This window comes from Grus americana, chromosome 14 (genome assembly GCF_028858705.1).
Source record: "Grus americana isolate bGruAme1 chromosome 14, bGruAme1.mat, whole genome shotgun sequence".
NCBI lineage: Eukaryota > Metazoa > Chordata > Aves > Gruiformes > Gruidae > Grus > Grus americana.
This window is the reverse complement of record NC_072865.1, coordinates 9,159,220-9,185,240: the sequence shown is the minus strand read 5'-3', so window position 1 is coordinate 9,185,240 and position 26,021 is coordinate 9,159,220. Positions and strand designations below refer to the sequence as shown.

General features: G+C 41.8%; 1 long non-coding RNA gene across 1 annotated transcript in view; it reads right to left on the bottom strand.

Moving 5' to 3' along the window:
- Positions 1-266: 266 nt before the first annotated feature.
- The window catches only part of LOC129212619 (uncharacterized), a 91,006-nt gene continuing 65,251 nt past the window's right edge, over positions 267-26,021 (bottom strand). The window contains exon 3 of the long non-coding RNA XR_008579230.1: positions 267-582. This is a non-coding gene — a long non-coding RNA (uncharacterized LOC129212619). The remainder of the gene's footprint in view (positions 583-26,021) is intronic.

Below are 26,021 nucleotides of genomic sequence, written 5' to 3'. Positions count from 1 at the left end.
CAATATTTGTATCCACATAACAGAAATCCTAAATGAGAGTAACATTAGTCTATATACACCTTAAGCTGCATTTTGCAAATATTTTGAGCTTGGCTGCCAGCGTTTTAAAATAAACATTTTATTCATTTCATCATTTCAATAAGATCCAACACATTCCTGTTTCTTTTTTCCTTCCTTGGAAGAATGTGAAACAGGATAATAATGTGCTGGAAAACGGATTTCAGAACACATTTTATATATTATTTTATTAATTGGGCTGAGGGTGTTCCATTATACTACTTAATGCCTCTACAGCTCTCTTCAAATCCTACCTGATCTTTGAAATGCAGGTCATTTTCCAAAGAAGCAGATGCATAAAGAAAAACAGAGCACTTGAGAGAATTTTATACAGAGAGAAATTACAGTGATGGGAATTGACATTCCTTAGAGCGCATCAGATTTTCCATGGAATGTTCCACTGCTCCCATCGAGGCCCAGTTCGTCCAAACTTTAGCAATCCATTACAGTCAGCAAATCTACTAACACGAGTAACGCTTCACAGGGCTCACTTCTGATGGGTGAGGAAGGAGGGCAGGTCTTGTCCTAAAAAAGACAAAAACAACTCAGCCTGTGGGATTGGCTTTGCTGTCTCTCATAGAGTTAAACTTCCCCCTCACCTCCCCGCATCTTGAAAATCCACGGGCACACAATTGGTTAAGCTGCTCCTAGAAAACCTCTTTTTCTAAGACAATGTTGTGCAGTACAAACCAAGTTGTGTGTAGGCCAAGAGGCTGTGCCATAGCAAAGCACCGAGAAGTAAAACGTTCACTCTTCCAGCACTTACTGCACTGACAGCTTGATAAAATGTTTCAAGGCATAATGTTCAAACAGAGGGAGAAAAAAATTAAAAATGTAATAATAAAGTTAAATGTAACTGTTTTAAAGTATAATTCTTTGGAGAGCTCAGTTTTATGTTGGGCCGGCATTTGAAGTAGCACTAGTCATTATTAACGGGAAGCACAGATAGAGGAGATTTAAATCACTAAAGTAATAAAATCTGAACGAGGGCTAGCACCTTGAAAGGCTCTTGGAGAGAAGATTGCATACAAATGCAATTAAAACGATGCTTATAAAATACTAAGATGTTAATTGGGTTTAGTCCCAGAAGCCCCAGCAGTACAGTATGTCAGAAGTTAGCTGGTTTGAAGTTTAAAAAGAGTGGTTTAATTTGTACACCTTGTCCTAATTACGAAGCTTTCTGCAGCCTGTGTATCGGCATGGTTTATTGTAGCTTAGAGCTTTGTAAAACAAACACACACCAGTTAATTGGGTTATTGCAATGGAAAATTGGGCTGCAGAACTGAAACCTTCCTTGCTAGTGTTTTTTTACAGCTTGTAATGAACGCTCCAGCAATGTCAGGATAGACTGATTTGTAAGGTGTGCAGTTTACAACTTGGTTATACCGCTGGTCCAAAAAATAGGTGATACAGTGAAAACAAAGACTAGCACGATATAATGTTGCTGAGCTGGTGGGTTGAAGCCCCAGCTGGCTTATTTATATCTTGCAATCCCCCCAAATACTCCAGCAGGTCTGAACTCCACATTCCCACATTCGAGAAAGGACCATAATAAGGCTGGGAGAGAATACCATGGTTGTTCGAGGAGCCCGTGGAGGCTGTGAGCACCTGCTGGGGGTCCTGTGAGGTCGTGTGTTTTTTCTCATAATCAGTAAATAAATACTTAGAATAAGAACAGAGTAATACAAAGAAAGGGACAGAATGGGAGACATTACTATTCAAGTGCTGCTCAGGACCACTCTCCTTGATGTTCCTTTGTGCCATTCAGCTGATACTTGTTTCTTTGTATGAAGGACCACTTTCCACAAGAAAATCTAACCTCTCCCTTCCTGTCTTGCTTCAGTCCAGACTTCATGGAGGTGGGGGTCTCAGAGCACACTCCAGCAAAGTCCTTATCCAGGTCATGAAACCTCCCATGTCTGGTTTTCTGGTTTTTATTGTTAAACAGGCTCTGAGCCTGGTGCCCCTCAAACTTGTACTACAGAAAATCAAAAGTTGCTTTGCTGAGGTCAGTGGATTCCTCCCAATGGAAAGCAGATACCAGGAGAGGAGGCTGAGACCCCTGCCATCAGCTCAGCAGCAGTCACAGAGGCAGTGTGACCCTAACCTTCCCTTCCCTGCTCCAGCACTGCCATTCGAGGCCCGATACCAGGAAACAGCGTGGAAACTATATGAACCCTCAGATGCTGCAGAGGGTGGTGTGACAAGTTGACATGACTCTGATTTAGGTCCTTGATGTGGGGACTTCCTCTAACAAAGGGAATTTCTCCTCTGCCTCCCCAGGGAACGGCACTTTATCGGTCCCTTTGGGACAGGCTTCTGCTGAAAAGCAGTGAGCTGCTCAGGCTCATATGGGCTTGGACCTGCCCTGCTGTAGGTCAGATCTGTGTCTGTTCGGAGAAGCGTGGGAGCACGCGCACCGCGGAAAGCTGGTGATACACTGGGAAAGTGGACAATCTAGTTTTCTGCATGTTTCTCAGAAGACTGACTGCTTCCAGACCCTGGGCAGTGACTGCAGCAGAGCCATGCCCAAAGTCTCTAGCTAAAATGGCTGAATGGTGCAGTGAGGATCTAGAGACGCTGTACCGTGAGGCACAAGTCAGGGCATAACAGGAATAATATGATGTGTGACCAGTCCTACAGTCAGCAGACTACAGGACAGAGGAAAGAATGTCCCTTTGCACATCATTATCTCATCTGTATGTATTATTTATGCCATTATGGGCACAGTTGGCTAGTTAGGCACTAACAGACCACTTTAATTAGTCTTCAGGTAGCAAATAAGTTGCTGAGAAGGAGGAATGGTCATGCAATCAGAAACACTAACTTTTTGCAGTGCAGGTGAGATTACTAGCATCAATAGATCATGTACAATGGGTCTAACCTTCTGCAGTCTTGACATTCATCAGATAACTTAGAAATGTATAATAGTATGTACCTATGCAGATAAAGTTCTTACTACATATAGGAAATTGATATTGGTTTTATATCGTTACCACTGGTTATATCTGATGGGAAATACATGCTAAGAAAATCAATGTGATCACTGGTAATTCTAGGTTTTCAGGTTGCCCCTTCCCACCTTCCCCACACAGCTATCATTTCCCCTTACAGGTTTGCAAAGCCCTGCATTTTCCAGCCTTGAGTAGTTGCCACCCCAATTGCTGCATTTACATGCTACTTAAGATACATCAGGGCATAATCTCACCTCATTGAGGAGGGGATTTACATACATAGCTCCCATTAGCATTTATAGGATACGCATATAACTCACAGCCCAACACAGAACGAAAATATAATTATCATAACCATTGCCACATTGCATGAGGCTTGGGGCATTCTGAGGCATAGGTCTAATTAGCTCTAAGCTGCAGAAGATTTGAGTGTAGTAGTTTCTTTTTGACTTACTGCTCAGTGCTTGGTCTGAATATTCAAATGTATTGTTTCTTTTGAAAGTAGCTCCTGCATGGCTCACTGTGTTATGTCAAAACTCCCTTATCTTAGTGACTTTTTGTAAAGGTCCCTACAGGCGCATTAAGATACATTTTTAGCCTGCTCTGTTGATCTCTCTGTTCTGGCTTCATTGTTTATAAATGCAAAAGACCAGTGCTGCACCGGTAACACTTTTATTTTTTATTCACCAGGATTTGCCAGCAGTGAAGTTATGTAACACTAAAAGGAGACTTACATGCACTATTTCCAGATAAATGCATTTTGTGTGTGCTGAAGTCACTTCAAAAGTTTATGATATTTGCAAAAATGGCAACTCAAGTCCTTATCACATAGGTCTGCCAGCTTTCATTGTGTGCAATGTTCCCAAAGTTGGGAACAGTCACTCTTGGCTTCCCATGCAGGCAAAGAAGAGAGAGACACACTGCCAGGAGACAATTAAGATTTTAGGTGGATTGAATAAAGCTCAAGGGGGTCGTATTTCTCTTTATTGAGATGAGAAATTTATCCCACCTTATCTTAGGGACCTAGCTGATGTACCTAGAAGCACCTTTATGAAGTATTGATTTTAGGATGTTAGATCCATAACAATCCTGAGGTAAAAGGCCGTGTCTGTAGGAGCACATAGAATCAGAATCGTTTAGGTTGGAAAAGACCTTTAAGAGCATCAAGTCCAACTGTTATCCTAGCACTGCCAAGTTCACCACTAAACCACGTCCCTAAGTGCCACATCTACACGTACATATCACAGAATAATTTCTTTTAAAGGATCTCTGTGAGACAAGTGCCTGTAAACTTGTTTTTTATAGGAGGCCAAGTCTCAAGGTCCTTCTTTAGTTCAACTCTCCTCTACAGAATGAAGGGTTTGCTTGGATACAGGATGAATAAGAAATAATGCGCAATATCTTCAAGGTTTGGGCCTTCCTCTACTAAGAGCCACCACGCCATTCCCAACGGCTGTCTGTATTCGGTAGCTCAGCTCAAATGGGCTGCATATTATGCAGAGTGTTCCCAATGCCACTTGAACTCTGAAGTGCATCTCCAACCACAAATACATCTGCTGTCTCAAGAGCCTGCAAACAAGCTTAACTCCCGGGCTTGATGTGGGGGTGCATGTTTGCATTACAGCCAAGTTGGTCAAACGGAAAGCCCCTGCCAAAAGGGAGATCCCACTTCAGCCTCTATCTACAGCCACATGCCTCTGCCTCTCCCTTTCTTGATGGATGTATTAATCCTATGGTCACTGGGCAGCTCAGGCAGCTGGTTGACTTGCAAAATAAATTAATATTTTTCTGCTAGATCAGCCACTTGAATCAATTCATCCCATAATGACATAATTTCCAGTTCTGATCCAAAGGGGAATTTTTGCATACAGCAGGAGTCGGTCTGCTTTTTGGGTGCAGCTCTTCAGAGCTGCTGAGTGCAACATGAAACCTCACCCTTAGGTTGTCAGGCCTGGGGCAAAAAAAAAAAGTAGCAGGGAGGTGAAAAGGGGCAATAACTTGCATGTGTGTGCAATATTAATTGTCACATTGATTAAGGGTTACATGGGAGATACAAGTGGATGAAGAATTATTAAATTAATAGAATGGTACCAGGAATTGATTAGGTGTTACAGAGGATGCTTAACTCTATTCCATTCCACTGTTTAAATATTCAGAAAGTCCATCTGTGTGGTATTTGATATGTTTTGAACAAAACACTAAGCAATGTATGGCTTGCTTATAATTTTGTATCACTTTTTGACATCTGAGTCCAAATTCTATTGAATTTTATTTCTACTTCCGTGCAAAGTCCGTGGCTAAGAGTTCTTCTCTTGGGCAACTGCAGCATCTTGAGGCGGGTGGTACAGCTACATTCACTTGCTTTACAGTCACCATGAGGGGTTGCAAGATTTGAAGAAATGGGATCCAGTTAAGAAAGTGGGAAATTACGAGAACACTATTCTAAGCATACTGTTGTCCACACATGAACGTGATTATTCTACTAAAAAAAAAACCCAGGAGTGCCAAACAACAGTTCTCACTGTGGAACCACCAAGAAAATGAAAGATGCCCCATGATCTGTTCTTAAACTCAGCTCTCCAAGACTCAGTCAAGTCACTACCCACAGCTTCACCCACCAGCAACCCAGCTGAATGCCTGCTGCCCTTCTTGGGGAAAAGCCTAGGAAATCTCCTCTTCTTCGTAGCATCTGTGATGGTGAAGAGCCAAAGACTGAAAAAAAATAGGTCTAACCTGTGCTGGGGTTTTTTCACTTAATCAATGTGCAGCAAAATATTTTGCTGCTTTGCTTTTGGAGGGAGATATATGAAAAGGCACATCAAATCTGAATTTAGAAATTAACTAGCTCCTAGAAGTTTAGTCTCTTGGGCATTTGGTCGTTCCATGAAAAATAGAGAACTTGCGATAAAAATAATCTCAATTTTTTCCAAAAGTTTCTGTTTTGACAAAAAAGTTGACAGTTGGAGGGAATGTGGTGAGGGAGGGTTGAATGGAAAATTTTCAGCTAGCAGTTTCCTGAGCTGCCCCCTTCCTATAAATGCATTGACAATTTGGAAACTGAAACCATCCATCAAGTCACTGGGCTGCCTTTCTGCTGAGGTTGCCTTCCAAAAAAGTGTACTGCTGGCCACCCTCCAGTCCTGCTCCTCTCTCAGTTTAAGTATCACCCTCAGTGGACACCTGGTGTCCAGCATGCAAGAACAATGCTTCTAGGGCCAGGATCCATCTCTGGAGAGACATCTCCTCTTCCTTCCTGGGAGTGTTGGCAAACCCCACTGCATCAGCGATGTAAGTAGCTAGTCTGAACTCACAGAGAAATCCCTCTGCCGTGGCACCACTGCCATTTCAATCAACATCTGACTCCTTCAGAAAGGCGTTGCGAGCCTGCTTTGTTCCACTCACTGTTCTGGAAGCAGGAGATAAGTGACACACTCCAACTTGCCGAGGGCTTTGGGAAAGTCATCTTGCTGGAGGAACTGTAGGAGAAGTCTCCCTGGGAATAGCAGCTCATATTTAACCTCCCCTAGATCATGTCAGTGTGAGTCTGGAGAGAACAGGTCTTTCATTTTTCTTCCCCAGTAAGCTACCATATGTACCTCATCTCCCACTTAAGCTAAGAGATTGATGGCTAAATTGCTTAACCCTGGTGTTTTTAATTAATTAGGTCTACTTCACAGAAGGTTTAATACAGTAGTTTAATTTAGACTTTGCTCAGTGCATGATATAAAATCCAGATTTATTACTATTTTTTATCAATTTTTATTTTTATATGATTCAGTCACTCATATAAAAAGACTACTGCATGTTATAGACTTTAAAAAGTGATTCCCTGTAGGTATTGTAAAGTATAGGGTCTATTATATGACAGTAGTGTGTTTATTGCTAAGTTTTGGTGCATTGTTCAGGAATCCATTCAAAGATGGCATATAGAAAAGACATTTTATTCTGTAAAATAGTAAGGGAAAGTACCCGTTCTTTTTAAATATCATCTTACAGTGCTTTTACATAATACTGAAGTGTATGGGATAACCACTGCTTTAAGAAACTCAACACTAAAAAGAAAATTACTTTGAATCTTTAAAGGATAAAAAAGCACAACATTTTGTTGATAGCTCTTTCGTAAAAGACCTGCAGAGCTGTAATCTGGTGAAATCCACTGCTACTCTTGGTTAATGAGCAATTTGTTAGTTAACAGATGTTGTTATTAACATAAGAGGTACCTGGTTTATAACAGCAATACTTAATCACGGTGTGGGGTGGCAGAATCATTTATAAGAGCCAATGCAATGGCACTGTGGCAACTGTAAGTGCTGCCATGTGGGAACACAAGGTGAAGGGGTCACATGTCTATTCTGGTGCATGCATTTGTGCTCTGTTTTGGGGGATTCTGGTTGCATTTTTCAAAATTCCAGCAAAAGTGACTTTAGAAGGAATGCAACCAAAGACTGTGTGGAGACCATTTTAGTCGGTGAATTAGTTCTATTCTCTTGATTTTAATCACATGTATTCTGTTGTGTAAATCTGGCCCCGTGAACATAAAAGTATAAGAAGTATAAAAGATCTTAAGGTACTGAGGTGACCCAGGAATGGAGGTCACACAAGGACCTAACCTGGCAAACAGACAAACTGACAGTTTCCTGTTTCTATAACGTGACACTGCCAGAGACTTTCAGAAAGTTTGGGGATGTTTCCCTTTTACGGAGCACTTGGTTTCCAGAGCCTGGTTTTTCAGATGGCTGGTTTTTGCTGAGAGTCACGCAGCTCTGGCCCAGGTTTAACTCCCAGTGTTTCAGCTATTAAAGGTATTTCAAGGTAAGCACCCAAAATCTTTATTCTCTTACTTGCATTTTGGCCCAAGGAGCTCAGGCAGGTCACGTATTTTCTGATGAAATTACACCAGCATATTGCTCTACCTTATTTTCCCAGAGTGCTAAATAAATACAAGGGCACTTATGATTCTTACGAGGGAAATAGAGGAGAATGAAGACACTGAGGAACTCTCACAAATGCCCATCCTGTCCAGCTGCCAGCTCAAAGCATGATAACATGAAGTCTCACAGGGCACACCACAAGGAAAACCAAGTAAATTAAAATAGCAAAACAAATAATCACTTTCTAAATATGAACCTGACTTTCTAGATGAAGATTTAGGTCTGGAAAGTCTGAGATTTTTTAGGCTAAGTTTAAACCCTTCAAGGTGCATAGCCACTCCAAAACAGAAGTAGTGACCGTACTTCCTAAGAAAATAATGTCTTGACACTGTGCCTGTAAGCCCAGAAATAAAATGCTATAGGAAGACCCTAGGAAAGGAAATTGGATACTTCATGTCACCAGATTTAATATCATGAAAGCAGCAAATAGGAAGGAAGGATTCAACTCCTCTTGCTGCCCTTTGCTTCCAGTTCACCAGACATTTCCTCCTTCCTGTAAGTATTATCTGTCTGACCTGAGCAGTCCTTCAGCCAGATAACCTTCATCCTTGAGTCAGTCCTCTCAGTCATTGCACAGGCTGTGCTAAAAGCGATGGCAGCTTAATGTAGGTTATGGATGAGCTGAAGACATCAGAGCCCCTGGTATCATCAGTAAAGCACCTAGCAGCACTTCAGCAGCAGCTGTCCGAGAGACAAGGAGGACCTGGAGAGGAGCAACTGCTGAGTACAACCCTCCTGGACTCCTCAAGGGAAAACGATGTAGCTGCCCAATGGTCAGTCCTTGCACCAAAGGCAATGGAGGCTAAAAGAGCTCTGTATCTTCAAGTTAGCAGCCCAAGAGTATCTCTCTGTAAAGCAAGAAGAGTGGGGACAGAAGTGCAGTTTTTATTTCCAACTCTTTCCTTGGTAGTGTCAACTCAAAGCAAGAGCCTACAGTATTTCTCATACACATGCATGCAGGGCAGTTGACAATAAAGGCAAGATAATATATGGTTCGAAAAAAAGCTCTGTTAGAAGAAGGAACAAGTGCAGGTTAAAAGGTAAGCTTGCAGCTTAGATTCAAATCAGCGTATTGACTCAGCTTTACAGATCCCCAGTCCAAAATGAATTCCACACAATAACTAAGCAGTTGCCTTCCAAAGGTGTTAAGCTTATTTGCATTTTGTTTGTTTTGGAATGGCCAATGAAACAGCTTTAGATGATGTCAAACAGTGCTTAGGCCTGTACAGGGGGAGACAGCTGCTCAGATAAATACTCAAACCCCAAACCATGTTCTGTCATCAAACACTCTTTGAAAATCCACTTGATATGTAGCTGGGAGCTAATGTGTCTTCCTCACACACAAACCACTCCGGGCAGGTCACAAGTAGGCAGTAAGCTTGCCCGCCAGTTTGAGCTTATGCTATTATTTCTTTTCTCCTAGGAAGATTATAGAGCCTTCTCATATCTTTCTGACTAGTAGTCTCCAAATGACACTGCAGTCCCTGAGATCAGATGCTATCACTGTTTCTTGCAGCATAAAAGTGGTAGATAGTCAAAAGCATGGACAACCTAACCTGCCTGAAGGCACTTCCCATCATTTTACTTAAGATGATTGCTATTGTCAGCCAGGTCCCTCACACAGTTTCTTCTCTACATATTTATTCTTTCTCTGTTCCTCCCTTTGACCTGTGATTAAAACTACTCAGAGTTGAAGTGTGCCTTTAGCCTTTAGTTTTGAGACAAATATATACTGCACTTTAGGGATAATACACAAAAAGCACCGTGTAGGCTCTGAAGAGAGAATCATTCCTGTGCTTGTGGGATAAGAGATGGCTCCAGTCCTTATCCATGTTACACTGGTGTCAGTTAGGAGTAATTCCGTAAAAGCCAAGGAAATCATCAGAGCTAAGAGCTGAAGGTGCTCCGTAGGCCCACATTCAGCCTCAGTGACCATATAAAAAAACCAAGTGGTTAAGTAACTGCTACTAACTCTATGTGCCAAGCAAAACACAGAGGGTGCTTTAGGGCATAACAGCACTTACTTTTTAAATCCTGAGCCCTGGTTTAAAACCAGTCACTGGCAGAAACAGTAACTCAGAGGGACATGTCCTGATGTCCCATTTATCTTTGCTGTGAATCAGAAAAAGGGAGGTAGGGCAAGGAGCAGGATGCTGAATGGGTGTTGTGTTTCAGACAGTCAGACAGGGCTGAGCCAGACTAATGTACCAACTATAGCAATATTCTCCCGGGCACAGAAGAAGGAAAAGCTGCCAAGAGACATTTGAGAAAAAGTATCTGTGGGTGGGCTTCCTGCAAATGCTTGATTCCAACACAGCAGCCTGAGTCCTTCGTAGGAAGGCAAAGCTATGATTCTGGGCATAACATACACAATTTTGATCCTAGGGTGCTCCACATTGCCAGTTAGGAGAGATGGTTGGCTAATGGAACTTTGTACAGATTCATGTCTCTGCCTTCGCTTCAGGGGGCTTGAACAAATGCTTCAAAAAAAACCAGAAGCAGCAAAGAGGAAAAAATAAAAGGAAAAGACCAGTGCATCCTTTGTCCAAAGTGGTCTCTGTGCTATGACTTATCCAAAGTGTGGATCAGAACTGGTAGGATTCCTCAGAGTTACTGAAAACCAACACAGTTACTTCCTTCTGAAATGTTGATGAGGAGTTGAAACTTTCAGAGAAGGTAAAAATTAAGGCAGATTGTTTGATGGCAATAATGGTTTCTTCAGTGCAACATGATCATTTGCTTTTTATAAAGAGGAAAGAAGAGATAACATGGCCAACACCAATCAAACCATTTACAATGGCCAAAAGAGATGGAGCTGAGGCCTTCAAGTACTACAAAGAAGCCAAGTAGGGTAAGGAGAAAGATGACAAGAAGTTGGATACAAGTGCAAAATTATTTCCTTTCCATTCAACATAATAATAGACCTACAGCTGACCTTGAAACTTCCAAAAGGTGCCCTTGTATTGAGGCCTGGAAACAGTAGAAACAGCAGAGGGCTTCTGATCTCTAGGAACTTCACTCACTCACTGAACTTTTGAGCTGTCATTTCCAATAAACTTGGCTGCAGATGAACCAGAACTTTTTTTTTTTTTAAAGGAAAACTATTCATAGTTTGAAAAAAGAATTGCGGGGATTTTTTTCCCTTTGTCGTTCCATTTGACATCCAAAAAAACTACAATATCCTTGTGGAGTAGAAAGTGAAATAGATGGAACAGGAAAAGCGGTAAGAATAATGTTACAATGAAACCACAAGCAACAGAAGAGGAAATGTTAAAGACCCCAAACCCAAAGAGAAAAATCAAGCTAAGAGCATGTCTTTAAAGTAAGTGAGACCCAAATGTGCTTAGGGAAATTAAGCGATTCCCTATACGAGCTACTTTCTCATTTTAAAATGGGTTGATAATGATTTGCAACCAACATATTAAATGAATATCTCTTTCTACTATCAAAAGTTTTAACTTGTCTATACCAGACTTGACTCCTAAACCTAAGCATTTCAGGAAGGTGACCTGACATGACAGCAGAGGATGACACACTACTGACTACAGTGAAGAAGTAGGAGGAACGATTGTGCCTATCAATTATTAAACAGAAAGGAAGGACCCAGCGAATAACTAATATATGGAAGCCTCCATCTCTGTGCTCCATGCAGACTTTGGTAGCCTAGATTTATAAGAAAAGGAAGGTTTATTATGGATAAAATTTAAGTGTAAAATGATCGAATGGTTTCTTTTTAATTAAATAGTCATTAAAAACTTGTTTGCTGTCAACCTGATATATAGCAATGTCACCTTTGGAGTACCAGGCAAATGTTCCCCACATCATCCAGAATGGGGAACACAGAGTCAGGCAGTAATTACACTGAGGACTAAATCCCTGAGTCACTGAAAACCTCCACAAAATGCTTGGTGGCACAGCTAATGCAGCCAGTTAAGAAAATCTTGGCTGATGAATGGGAAGAGAAACAGTACAGCAATAAATTCCTACGTCTACTCTGCAGTCAATAGATTTGTCTTGTACTATATTCAAGCTGGGTGTTTTTCACCTTGTACAGAGAATCAATGCAAAATTTAGGCTACATTTAAGTTTGTGTAAGCCAAAGCTTTCCAAAGCTTCCTGAGTACTTCCTAACCGTTCCCATGAGTTCCGTGCATGGCTTTTCATTTTCTAGCAAAGAAGGGTTGCAATTTTTAACTTGTTCCAATCCTGCTCCCACTTCCTGTCATTCTGTGACTGCTCTGCATCTTGTATATTGACCTTTCTGGTGTAGCAGAGATTTACAAGCAGAACTACCTTGCTGAGGTCCTTTAGGTCCCAGAAATAGAAAGAACCTTGCCAGAGGTAGATGCGTGCATGAAATGAGATAGCATATTCCACATCTGATAAAGCTTCCTTGGCTTAGCTGTCTGAAAATCATTACCTCTGTCTATTTCTGTAACGCATATCGATCAAAAAAGTGCATGCTTCTAACTGGCTCTCAAAAAACAAAGTTTTAGCCAGATATGATCTGAACTGACATGTCTACCAAAATGGTGGTGTGCTACAAGAAAGCCAAGGAAAAAACCTCCCTTAAATGATCCCTCTTAAAATAGAATAAGCAGAAAATGGCACCAAAACTATTTTCTTTAACTCCTAGAACTACTTTTAGGAATAGAAGTAAATTTGCCTAATGACCTTTACAACAAGGAAGTGAAAAAATACTTCCAGGCTTCATTACGATGGGATTAAGTCAGAACAAATCCACTGACTCCAGAGGCATTACCTCAGCCTTACACCGCTGCACCCAGAAGTCCCTTGGCATCAACGGAGCTGCAGCAGGTTTCCTTTGCTGCCTTAGACACAGATCCAACCATAAATCTCAGGTTTCATTTGGCTGGGAAGGAGGAAGTTTTCTTTTTCGAGTCTACCATGAGTTGGCAGTGGTAGATTTTTAAAAAGGCCGTTGATACTTGTATCCATTTTAGATCCACTGAAAACAATGGCTTTAGCGTGGGAAGGACCAGATCTGTTGCTAATTTGTTCTATGGGAGGCCTCTAAGCAGATAATTTTGATCCAGAACTCAGTAAGAATTAGAAAAAGAAGAACAAAGGACTTGAGATCAGAGGGTTTGCCTCTGACACATCCTTGGTTACTATTAGCATGGAGAGTCACCTTTGGCATTACAAGATGAAATGCAAAAGTTACCATCAACCTGCAAGGTGCTGAGTGCTTCCAGATCCTTTTACACTTGGTGGGGTGATGGCGGCTTGCAGGATCAGGCCCTGTAGGAGCCAGGGAAGACCAACAGCCCCTTCCAGCTCCCGCACAAGGAGCAAAGATCCTCAGTCACACCAGAAGCCCTATCAAAGACAGCACAGGCAAGCTGGTGTTAAGTCATCGGCGAACGGATGCCTCACCGAACAGTTGGGGTTTTAATGGGCTAGATATTGTTCCAGCATTTGGTATTCATAGATAATAATAGAGATTAGGTTTACTTAATGTATTTGCTATTTAGGCAGATGATTCATGTTAAGCCATAGGCATTCAGTGGCAAACATCATTAGTTCAAATTGTATGAGAGAAAGGCCCAGGAAGAGGAGTCACAATCTGGCCTCTATCATAAACAGCTGTGTTTCTAAATCACCATTTTCGGGTTGTTTCCTGTAGTTGTTGGTATATACTGTACACTGAAAATTAGGCCTCAAAAACACTTATTAAAAATTTATACAGCTTATGACAGGCTCTTTCAGAAACATAACCCTTAACTAATTCATGTTCACTTACCCTGCAGTTTTCTATTTATAATACTTTACAATTTCTGTGTATTTGTATTATAAATTATTCAATGACATCAAGGTTTTTATTTTGATGAGAGAATTTTTGATGAATTTGACAGAGTAATTACTTCAAATCCTGTTCTGGATCGCTATGAAAATATTTAATTTTATTTATTCCAATAAATAATTAAAATGTGAGAGTAGCAAGCGTACATGCAGTGCCTTATAGCCTGTGACTTCTGTTTGCTTCTCCCTAATTAAAATAGCAATGTTTATGTGTGTACTGATTTAAAATAATAATAAATTACCAAATGGGGAGGGACATCTAAAGGAGGAGGAAAAAGACTCTTGTAGCAACAAGCGCAGTCTTAAATACAGGAAAAAATATTCTGAAAAATAGGAAGTTATTGATCCCCCAGTGCTGTTAGATAGAGGCACTCAGGATAGAATCTCAACAAGGTACGTGTTACTTAAATGCAGACTATTCCTTTTGTGGATTTAAAGTTTAAGAAAGGGCAGCCTTTTAGATGCTCCCAGCTGATTCAGCAATATTTTAAGCACATGCTTAACTTGAACCCATGAGCGGTTCCACTTACTTCAGGAACGGGCATGCTCAGATTTAAATTAAAGTATTGAAGTATTGTTCTGGTAGCAGCCTAAATTTCTGCTAAATGAAAGATTAAAATTACAGTGTCTCTTAACTGTCTGTGATTTAATCCAAAACAAATACTCTGTCCCACTGAGGAAAGCTCAGGTCACAATGGTCACTGGTGTGTAGGCTGCAGTCCTCTTATCTCCTCCAAAGAATTTGCATAGAGTCAAATCTATTTCTAAGTCTCATATGTAATTTTACTCTTTCAGATCAGACAGCTCAAAGACAGAAAAAATGTATGTATAAAAAAAGCAGAAAGAAAGAAAAGCCCGAACCCTCAGAACCTCTTAATTGTTTTACAGGTCACAAACAGGCACATATTAAAAGTTTTTAATTACATTGAACCCATCAAGTATGCAAGTGCATAGTCATTATCATATAATAACTGGTTAATTACCTCATTAGTTGGCTTTTTTTTTACATTAAAACTTGCTCATTATTGCCAGGTACAATGGTGATCTGGTTACCCACAGGCTGGTAATTGAGAAAAAAATTGCATTTCTTAACAAAATGACTATTTGTATTTCACAGGATTGGAGTGAAGAGGGGACGGGACATTGGTCAAACAGCTGCAAGGACAATTAGAAATATTTTCCTTTTTTCTAAACCATTTGCATGGCTAAAAGAGGTAAATTACAGTTGATCCTAGCTGGCGGCGAAGGACAGAGCTTTTTGGTGCTTTAGTTGCAGGTAAGAAATTGGTAACAGTCGGCAAACTGTGGCTGAAAATCAGTGCCATCTGTCAGCAGTTTGCCAGACTGTATGCAAAGTGAACCGGTGATACCTCAGTCCAATTCCCCCTGGACAGGTGTTCGTATCTCCCCCAAAACACCAACAGCTTTGAAACAAATTGGCACTCCGGGTGGCAGCATCAGCGGAGAGGACGTAATCTGAACATTCATAGGGCTGGGGGACTAAACGGCAAAGACCTTGGGACCTACCACAACCCCCAGTTATTCTGTAACCTCAACGGGCTCCATCTGTATAACTGAGACACAAATTACACCCCTCCTTCATCCCCAAGCGCCGTCCAGTGACACAAATAGTGTGCAGGCTAAGCACCACAGGAGCAGATTGTAACCCCCAGCATGGGACATGACATGCTGCAAGGGGCTCCGGACGCAGTGCTGCACCTCGGGAACTCACTCCCAGCTCCCGTACAGCTCAGCCGCTCGCTCTGTCCCTCACAGCAATCGCACACGCACATGTATGGACACACATGCACAAAAACACACCCACCCACACACCCCACGATTTCATCATGAGCTCTGATGTGACTGAAAGTCACGGCTGGTAATAAATCCTTGCTGCTGGTATCAGGTTGGATTGCATGTCGGTGGGTTAATCCAATAGCGGACCCTAATAACACGACTTCCAGCTTGCTGCAAAAGCAATTTCTGTGCAATGTGCCATATTTCTATGGCAGTGCCTCAAGTTGCAACGAGTAACACGTTCTGTCACAGGCTGTTGTAAACACTCGGGCTGCTCGGCATGTACCGTGCACGATTCATCTGAGCGGAGACTTAAAATCTTACACCTGACTGTTTCACTCACTATCAAGCCTAAATAAAGCTTCAATGGCAGAAGCAAGCAGGGAACACAAACCAGTTGTGACTGGTGCTCGGAGACGAACGCTTAGGAGCAGAATACATGGGGGTTTGGGGTTTTTTTGCTCTTTGTGGAGACAGTGGAAGTAGCAGCGGTAAGGGAGGGTCTGGTTTGGGGAGGCACTAAACGCCAGTCAAGCACTTCTAGGCAAAGGGAGAGGAGGAATCGGAGCTCGTCCTTTCTGGGACTAAAATCCCAGTGTTCGCTTCACTACGGGTTCGGGTGCAACACGATTTTGAGCTGAAGGAGGTCTGGTAGCTAAAAGGAGTGTGGAAGGCCTATCTGTCTTCTATTCCTGGCCCTCATATTGATTTGTAATCTCAGGAGAGTCTTGTCTGGGCCAAAACGTTCTCAGGTTAGAAGCCAAAAGTTAATTTAAGATGATGCAGCTGTTAAATAAGCATTTTGATTTTCAGAGGTGATAATATCAAAGAACAGAAGAAGAATGCAATACAATGCACCTTTTCTGTAACATTTTACTTGCACTCATTCGAAGACATGAGTCTATAGAACAGCAGCCTCCCTGACATGTGAAACAATGTTTGGCATCTGTTTTTCCCTTCATCTTTCCCCCTTCCTTTTTTTTTTTTTATTTCTAGTGTGTGCAGCTAACACTGAAGATTTTATTTTTCCTTTTTAATGGAGCGATTGTTATTGACTACCTGGTGCCTGTGTTCACAGGGTAGGAAAATAACCCAATAAAATCTACTGAACCTAAAAATAAAGAACCCAAAACAACAACAGGAGCTCTCTGGATCATGTGCACCTGGAGGGAAGGAGTGCTGTAATTCCTGCAGTCTACTGCACATCAGGAAATACGATACTGGAGTGGGCCTGGCTACATCCCACTGAACAAGGGACCTGGGGCAAACTGCCTGCTTGTCCCACCACTGTTCTGGACTGTCACAGAATCACAGAATGGTTTGGGTTGGAAGGGACCCTAAAGATCATCTAGTTCCAACCCCCCTGCTACGAGCAGGGACACCCTCCACTAGACCACGTTGCCCAAAGCCTCATCCAACCTGGCCTTGAACACTTCCAGGGAGGGGGCCTCCTATCCTGCACAAGGGATGCAGTGTGTGAATGGTTGAGCTTATTCGCAGATTTTCAAGTTCTGATTAGTTTTCAGAGGGTTTGACGGCCCTTTCCAAAGGGACCCTGTCTGGTCTAGCTCTGTGACAACATGAGAAACAAGTTCCAGCACCAAAGCCATATTAAAAGCCCGGACCAACTTGCAGGAAGACCAGTGAATTAGCCAGGGCTTGAAGATTTGCTTTGAAAGCTTAAAAAGTTTATGAAGCTTGAAAATCACAAAGTTTAAGAAATGCTCCTCAGTATCAATCCCTGCCTAGTATGTTCCAAAACCTGTACCAATAAAACCCTGCCTGCGACAGGCCCAAGAACTAATTTACATTTGCAATTGCTTAGCACTGCATTTAAGCATCTTCTCTCTTTTGCCAGTTTATTATTACTATTTAGAAACCATTAAATGTTGGCTGCAAAAGAAGCAGGCATACAGAGTATAACTTCTATTTCGACCCAAGGCCCTTGGTGTTCCTCCTTTGAGAATGAGGACATTAAATACATCAGGACACAAACGGTGCTAGAGTTTTACCACCAAAAACAGTAAAGCAAATTATAAATTGTTTAAAAAAGGGGAAGAAAAATCCTTGCTCCAGAAACTTCTTGGGTGGGAAGTGACATCAGTCATGTCACAAGGACAGGACGAGCAAGCACATTTTATTGGAAAATAAAGATGTGAGTAAATCTACTATGATGAATATAAAATCCCTCTTTTGGATTTAATTAGGAGTCACCTTTTTAGGTGACCAGGAATGAAACTTCTCTTTTAAGGGCACCGCTTTGTACCTGACTTTTCACACAGCAAAGCATATGGCAAAAAAGCAGGAAGTGGGGATTAAGGTACATTTTAACAGGCGGCATGTTCAGCCAGATGGCCTATTCCCTGCCCTCAAGATCTGTATGCTTTTTTCCCCCTCCAGAGTTATTTTGATTGAATTCCTTACCCCAAATAATAAAAAAAAAAAGTCCATATTTGAATGCATACTTCTCAGTCCACCTCACACACTTCCCTATGCGTAGGCTTTTTAAATAGAAATCATGGCATAAAGGTAAGCAAGAGTCTTTCTGGCTTTGAGGACAACAGCACCTCAAGACTTGAAAGTCTTCCAGTGAGCGCTCCATGCCTTTCTCTCCTAATCTGAGCAGCAGCCACAATAGCATCCTGATGCTGTTATATCCATGCTGACGGCAGCACAGGAGGGCAACAAGGGGCCAGAGATGGTGAAGTGCAGCACAAGTCTCCGACTGCCCCAGCCTTGGAGTTCCCAGAAAGTTTGAAGCAGGGTACAAATCTGGAGGATTTTTTCTGCCAACTTCCCTCCCTTTTCTCCCTCACTCTGCTGTTGAAGCTGCCTGTCTGTTCCTCATTAACAGCCCCCAAGGCTGCAGAAGAAGTCCCAAAAGGTTCTGCCCACTCAACAAGCTGGCCAAACCATCACTGATGGTACCACTGAGTGATCAGGAAAACATAAAGATGAGATAAAAGAACCATTGTTTGTTGAAAGAGGAGGAAGATAATGGCAATTAAACAATCTGTCAAGGCACTTAAAAACTGTCCACAATTCCCTTTTCAAAGCAAGAACTAAATGTGGGATAAAAAAGTCCTCCAGAACTGAATTAATCACGGTAAAACTAATTGTCAGCAGAGAAGATTACTGAGAAAACTCAGGAAAAGAAAAAAAAGGAGCACACATTTGGTGGTGCGGTTTGGAGAGTCCTCTAATGAGTCATCTGGCTGACATATGCACCACGATGGCGAGGTTAGGCATTGGTACCATTGGGCAGTTTTCAGCAGCCATGTGAATTGGTCCATTTTCACCGAAGCATTAAACAGTCAGGTACCCAGGTCATTGGAAAGCAAGGGCTAGAGGCACCGATCTTCCTGACACGTTGCACTGAAGCTGCTCTGGACCCTTTGGACAGATGGAGACAACTGAATATGTCTGTAGTGCCCAGGAGCAGTACTCCAGGAACAGCAAAGAACAAAATAGAGAAATACCCACATCCAGTAATGTATATATCACAGCTATCGTTATATATTGTTATATATACCTATGACTGTGCATACACACACACACACATATATATGAAAAAATGTAAAGCAAGCAAGCAATCCCATTTTAAGAGAAATAGACTATTTTTATGGCATACAGAAAACAATAATGATGATTACCCTTCCTCAGTGGAAGCCTTCATGAATACAATGTAAATTGCATGACACAAATGCAAGAATAAGGCTTCAAAATTCTGACAAATAGCTACTGGAGAAATTTGGATGAGACATTGAGGAGGGAGTAGCGGGGAACTTCCTGTGGCTGGAGCTGGACAAGTGTGTAATGAGCAAAATTCATTATCTTAAACTTTTGGCTATGATGTGTAATTGTTAACCTCTGCCGTTAGTTCAAGGCTCCTTTCAGTAAAATATATGGGTTGCCATCAAAGCTGATTTGGATTAGGAGGCAAGCATGTGCCCTCACTTTTAGGTTATATTAATACACCAAAATCAATAACATGCCATAGCTTTCAGAAGTAGTAATAAAACACCCTAAAATATTCCCAGAATACTTCTATAAATTATTTGTTCAATGTACTTATGTTAAAAAGGTTGTCAGTTACAGTGCTCTGAAAGACTCTAAAATTACAAGTCATCGTATTTGTATTTGATAAACCCCCTGCTGTTTTGGGTCAGAGAGGGCTCCAGAACGGGGGGGAAAAAATCATTATTTTGCCTAATAAATAAATTACTTGCCTGTATTTCATGTATCACTAAAGCCTGCCAGTATTGAGGGCTTAAATAATAAATAGCAAATAGCTCCATTCATTTATTAATAATAATGCATCTTTTCTTCCTCTTACCATATTTGCGGGCAATGGATTGAACGGTAGTCAGGTGGAAGGACAAATAGTTGGGCCACTGGGAACATTTAAAATTTTCCAGTTTAAGGTGAACATGTCAGCACTGACGGCCCTTTTAGTTTCGTCTGTGTGGTGTGGTGCCTGGGCTGTGTACTGTCAGTGGTAGGAGCCTTTGGGCTTCAAAACTGTAAAACCCCTTGGAAACCTCATTAGCTAATGGAGTTTGTATGTGTGAGTGTTTCTCAGATGAAAACCCATTTTCAGTTAGTCATCATGATACCTGTTCAACAAAGCATGGAGGTATCTTGCTGCCCTTGGCAGGTTTAATGTTTGTAACACCTCTGGAGGGCAGCCCGATGCCTGGCTGTACAGGGGGCAAAGACATTGGGCAGGAAAGGTAGCAATAAGTAGAGGGCTGATCCAGATACACGTCTCTCTTACCGTCAACTAACCAAAGAGATATGTTTTATTTGTGACTGTTCTCAGCATAAACTGCTCATTCCCTTTCTGACATAATCCCCATCTACGTCAATCTGACTATTTTTAACAGTCATTCCCCTTCATGGCTCTTTGATTTAAAGAAAAATAAAACGTGAGCAGGTTACCAGAGAGGTGCAGGTTTCTCAAGCTCTGAAACCTCCAGACAAATATCCTCCTCCTGTAAGCAGGTTATTGCAGCTGACTGCCAGTGCAAGCAGTGGCACGAAGGCGTACACGAGTCCTAGAAACCATCTTCTTAACATCACCAGTAGCCCAGCCTGTAGGCAGTGGGATTAGTAGATGAGCATGGATTTCAACATCCAACATCTTCCATGGAGACTTAAGAGAACACATGCACATACACACAGATGACCACATCTGCCACCACCTTTCCTCTAGAAGAAGAAAGAGAGCTGAACCTCTGTATTCACATAGGTCATGGCATCATGATACCTGGTGATGGAGAATGAACTCCTTTCTTCATCTAAACACCCAGTGGGAGCAGATGGCATGTAAGCAGTGTCATATTAACCAGAAAGTCACCTTTGCCCCTTACATGGAGGGCTAATCTTTTTCAAAGGTTGAGAAGAAAGCACTCTGCATTCTCAGTGTCCCTTGAGCAACCCACACCCCTTTCTGACAAAATTAAAAGCCAAGAAAAGAGAAAAATGCATTGCATCCTACCACACATATCAGAGATGCATCAGTTCATGCTGAAATCTGGAAGGTCACAGCCTTGGATAGGAGGGACTGCCAGCATTTCAGCTTGTCACCATTAAGAAGAGCAAGTATGGTGGCACTCAGTCAGGGTGCAGAGTCTTCAAGAGCATGCCCTGCTACCCTCCAAAGGAATATAATCACACAGATGGCTACAGGAACTTCACTTCTAACTTCCAACAGAGTGCGGGTTTGTGTTTAAAGCAGACTATTTCTTACAGCCTTGCCCACTGTGAAGTGCAGTTATGTTTTTCTACAAGATTTAGCTACAGGGCAAAAGACTTCAAGCATCTAAAAATACAGATGAGAGATCCAGCATGATACTGCTGACCCAGTCTAATAGGACCCTCGATAGCCGGATGAGTTGGGTCACATCCTACCTCTTGTTTCCTTACACCCAGAGTGCCACAGGCTCTTTTCTGACCTAGGTAAATTGCTTCTTTTCTTCTGGCTATTCCTTAAGCTATCCTAGGCACCAAGCAAGGAAAGTAAACACATGGCAAAGGCACAATAGGCAGAACGGACTTGATCTTTGTTTAAAGCACGGGGTCAGCTCCTCGCTGTGAGCAGATTTTCCTCTTTGGAAACAGGTTCATGTTTATGTTTTAAGTTCCAGCAACATGCTCTGGATTTTCAACATGTGCAGCACATCTGCTCCAGCCCAGATTTATGAACAAATCTGCATATAATTGTGCTGGGCTAGGGTGTTGTTGTTGTTGTATTCCCCCCACACACACACCCACCCTTTAAATAAAATGGCTTTGTCCAGGGTTGTATAAACCCCTGATTCCAAGCCATATAATTTTATGGACAGGGAAAAAAAAAAGTTCTTTTGTATTGCACCTGAGCTCATTAAAACCCCAAAATTCCATAATTTTACACTACCATGTGCTGCATATCGTATTTAGTACCTAGCAGAGTAATTGCTTACAGTCCTTAGAGTGAGTGCACATAAGGTGGAGAAATGATGGAACAGGTGGGATAGCCACCCTGTGCTTGGTAAGCGCAGGTTTACACCCCTGCACAGCTGACGTAGAGTTGTGTGGATGAATGGTTCAAAAGCCTGGATTATGGTCTTTTGTTAGCCCTGTAGTGGGTGCCAAGTCCCAGACGTCAGCTTCCAGTGAACACAATGGCTTCTGTAACAGACCAGATAAAACAAATAAGCATGTGGGATACAGACTGGGAAAAGGGAGAAGCCAAGGATAAGAGGGTCAAGGTGAAAGATCCAAGATGCCAGAGGAACTGGCAACATAAACATGTTAACCAGACATCCCAAGAGAAAATAACCCTGGAAAATTCAAGAGAAAGTGAGCAGCCCAAGAACTCTTCTGTGGCAACATTCAAGGTTTCCTAACTTGGTCTGGAACAAACCCAAAACCTTTTATGCATCCTCACAAAGGGAATGATGTCAAAACAGCTGTTTCTAAATCAAAAAGGGTTTGCACACTCCCAGTCTCTGTGAACAAAGACTCTGTAAAGCTACTTTTGCCACCATGCCTTGAACGCATGAAGATCTTCTGGGGTGGGAAGAGGAGAGGAAGGTACAAGCAGATTTATAGTGCGGTCACACATGTTCTATTTTGGGTGACTCTACTCTTTGGAGACTAAATTCCCCTAACTTGACATTAAGTGCTTGCTCAAGTGCTGAATGGGATCCAGTTGCAAAGGTCTCTGTGTTCAGTGCTCCTAAGGGGCACATCCTAGAGATGTTTGTTTCAGTCCATGGGCTACCCAGCCTAATGTCTCCAGATGAAATTAGGTCTCCAACCTGTAAGAGAGAGAGTTTTTTAAAAAAATTATTCATGCATGGCTTGCTCAAGGACACATAGGAACATGGTAGCAGAGCAACTCATTTCAGCCATGGCTCCCAAGTTCCATCCATGTGCCCCAATCGCTAGACTTGTATCAGAGCTGCTGATAAGCTCTGAATGATTTCCTTGTGCCTGGAACTGTAAGTGCGCTCTGCTTGAGATTTTCCAATGTCTTATCAGCAGCCTTTCAGATAGTTAAGATTAGGAAGCCAGAAAAAAGACAGAGACACTGTATTCACAAAAAACTGTAAACAGGGAGTGATTGAAATGGGCATATGCCGATGTATACCAACACAGACAGGTTTTGCTTACTAGCCTGGTTTCCTAAGGAAGCAAAAAACCAAAACAAAAATCTCTTGAAATCATTGAAACCAACAAGAAAGTTTTGCAATGGTCAGAGAAGACTAATATTTTGGTAACAGCAAAACAGAAACACACAAAAATTACACATAGCTGTGCTCAGCCTTAAATGGTGGGAAAGGTGGAAGGCTCTAACCTCGACATTAGGAAACTTTTGACATTTAGAGTTTCAGAAGTCTCTGAGCAAGGAACAACTTGTTTCCTTTTTTTTTTTTTTTTACTGCAGTCCCTCCTCACTTAAAACATATAATGAATGTGAACAGCCATCAGTCTGTAAATACTGGTTTTAAGTTCACTAGAGCTTTTTTGAGATATTCCTCCTAGGTAACAAGTCTGTGGCTCATTAGTCTCTCATTAGCAAGATAGAAATAAAGATGCAAAAGGAAAAAAAAAAAACTTTCTCCAAAGATATTGTTGCAGTCTAATTGCCTGCAAGGAATTCTTAATAATGTTTACTAATGCCTTTTCAGCATTGCCAATTTTATAATGTTCCAGATGTGACGTTGCTGTTCCCTGCTGTGATATTACTAAGTCTGCTAAGGCACCTACAGTACTAAGTTTGGAAAGATTTTAGCCCCATCTTATGTCACTGACATGAAACAACATCCGTTGGGGCGTTCCAGCATCACATTTGTACTTTTGAAAAAAATGATCAGAAAAACCCTGTCTGATCCACTGTTTATACAGAACTAAGTAAATTCAATCTCAACACGCACTGGCTGGAGCCAACAGCCTTACAATGGACATTAGCAGCACTATCAGTTACTCCAAGTTCAGTGACATTTGCTTTCCTTTTTTTGATTCTTAATATATTGGTTTAGACTTTGTGACATTAATTGGTTCCTTATTTGTAGAGAAATATCTTTTGTTTGGGATATGATTTTCTACTGTAAGCAGCATTTGGAATATAAAACAAGCAGATGTTAGCAAGGATCTGAAAGCAAGGCTCACAGTATCAACATTGTGTTATACTCTTGCTTTGCAGCCAAGCTAAGGGAACGAAGCAGACAGCAAACATGCAGATTTTGAAACAACAGAGCTTTTAACCTAAATTACACTGAAGTTTCTTGGTGTTCTGGGAACAAGTGGGCTCTCCACCTGAGTCAGATTTGTATGCCATTGGGAATACGTAAATAAACACCTTTTTGGCCAATTTTACTAAGGAAAAAAAGTTTGTGAGATCATCATGCTTCCCATCTAATGACTTGTGTACCTGCTGGCCAACTTCAGCCAAACTGGAAACTGGGTGGAAATCTCCATGATATGAATTTCCTGGAAAGATCTGGGTAGAGAAAAGAGCCAGTGTTAGTGCTCCCAGGAAGAAAAATTCTGTGGTGTGAGCAGTGTGTCCCTCTTAGAGAAGGAAGCTTCATATTGGAAAGAAATAGCAAGAGCACAGGGAAAGCCTCTCTTGGACAGAGAATCCAGCCATGACACAAAATCCATGAGATAGCATGCTTTCTTGTTGCTCTTCACCATGGACCAAGCTGGGATTTTAATACAATTTTTCTGGTTTTCCCCATGGTCTGGGTTGCTTATTTTCTCTGTTTTCAGGATCTGGAGTGCCTGAATTCTTCAGTGACATATTAGAAATAACTGTTGCACGTATTGCCCTGTAGCATGAGCATTTCCTCATCTTCCAGCTAAGCAAGTGGTCTGAATGCTACTGCAGCCCTCCCGACAGAGATAACCATCCTACAGATTTGTCTGCGTGTGTTGGCACTCTCCAACCTGGCTCTGTCAAAATGATCCAGATGAGCTACAGTTTTCATAATGGTGTGGAGAAGGAGTAGTCAGGATCCTCTCACCCAAAGTGGGTTAGGGAGGAAAACACAGCTGTACCAGCAGATTTAAGGGAGATTGCTTCAGGACAGTGACTAGCACCTGGGTCACTGGACTCAGCTCTAGCTGAGTAATTATGACCATATCCTAACACACAGTCTCAGGATCAAAGAAAGGGCTTATTTTGTACAGTGAGGCAAAGAGGTGGAGTCACATCATAGTCCTACAATATCAAGAACAATCTGCTCTCTGAGTAACTGTCCAACCTATTCATTCAGAAAGCTTATGCAAAAAAAATACATAGGGGTATTGTTACTCTGGTTCATCAGTTAATGGCTGCAGAAATAATTTCTTTTTCTTAAATGTATCACCCTGCTCCTAAAACAATGGTTCTGTCAATTAATGCTAAGGATTCCTCATGCCTGTCGGACCGGGGTAGTACTATCCACAAAGGCCCCCTGCACTCCACTCTCTTCCCAGATCCAGAGAAGAGGGACACGCTGCAGTCTGGCCACCTTGGCTCAAGATGTTAAAAAGTTCTTGCTTCCTTCCAACTCTGAAGGTCCCCAGTTCATTTTCCCAGTATGTCAGCCAAGACGGTGGTCCTCACATTTGCACTCTTCTAATAGTTCCAAGCTTACATCACATTCCCCTTTATTTACTCTTTTTCCAAGTTATATATATATCCTTAGCCTTAATCACTGTTCAGCCAAGGTTTCTTCAGGCAGACCCAAATGTAGCCATCAGTGGAGCCAATGGGAGTCTTTCTACTGACTCCAGCGGACTCAGGATCATAAAGTCCTGAACCCACAAACATCTGCAAGATCTGGAGGCATTCCAATATGGATTCAGATTGGACATCAGCCACTCAGGCCCATCTTAATTCGTAAATCAACATACCCAACTGACTTTCTCTTCTCTGGATCCCCTCCAATTTGTTAATATGTTTCTGTTAACGAGGTGCTTAGAA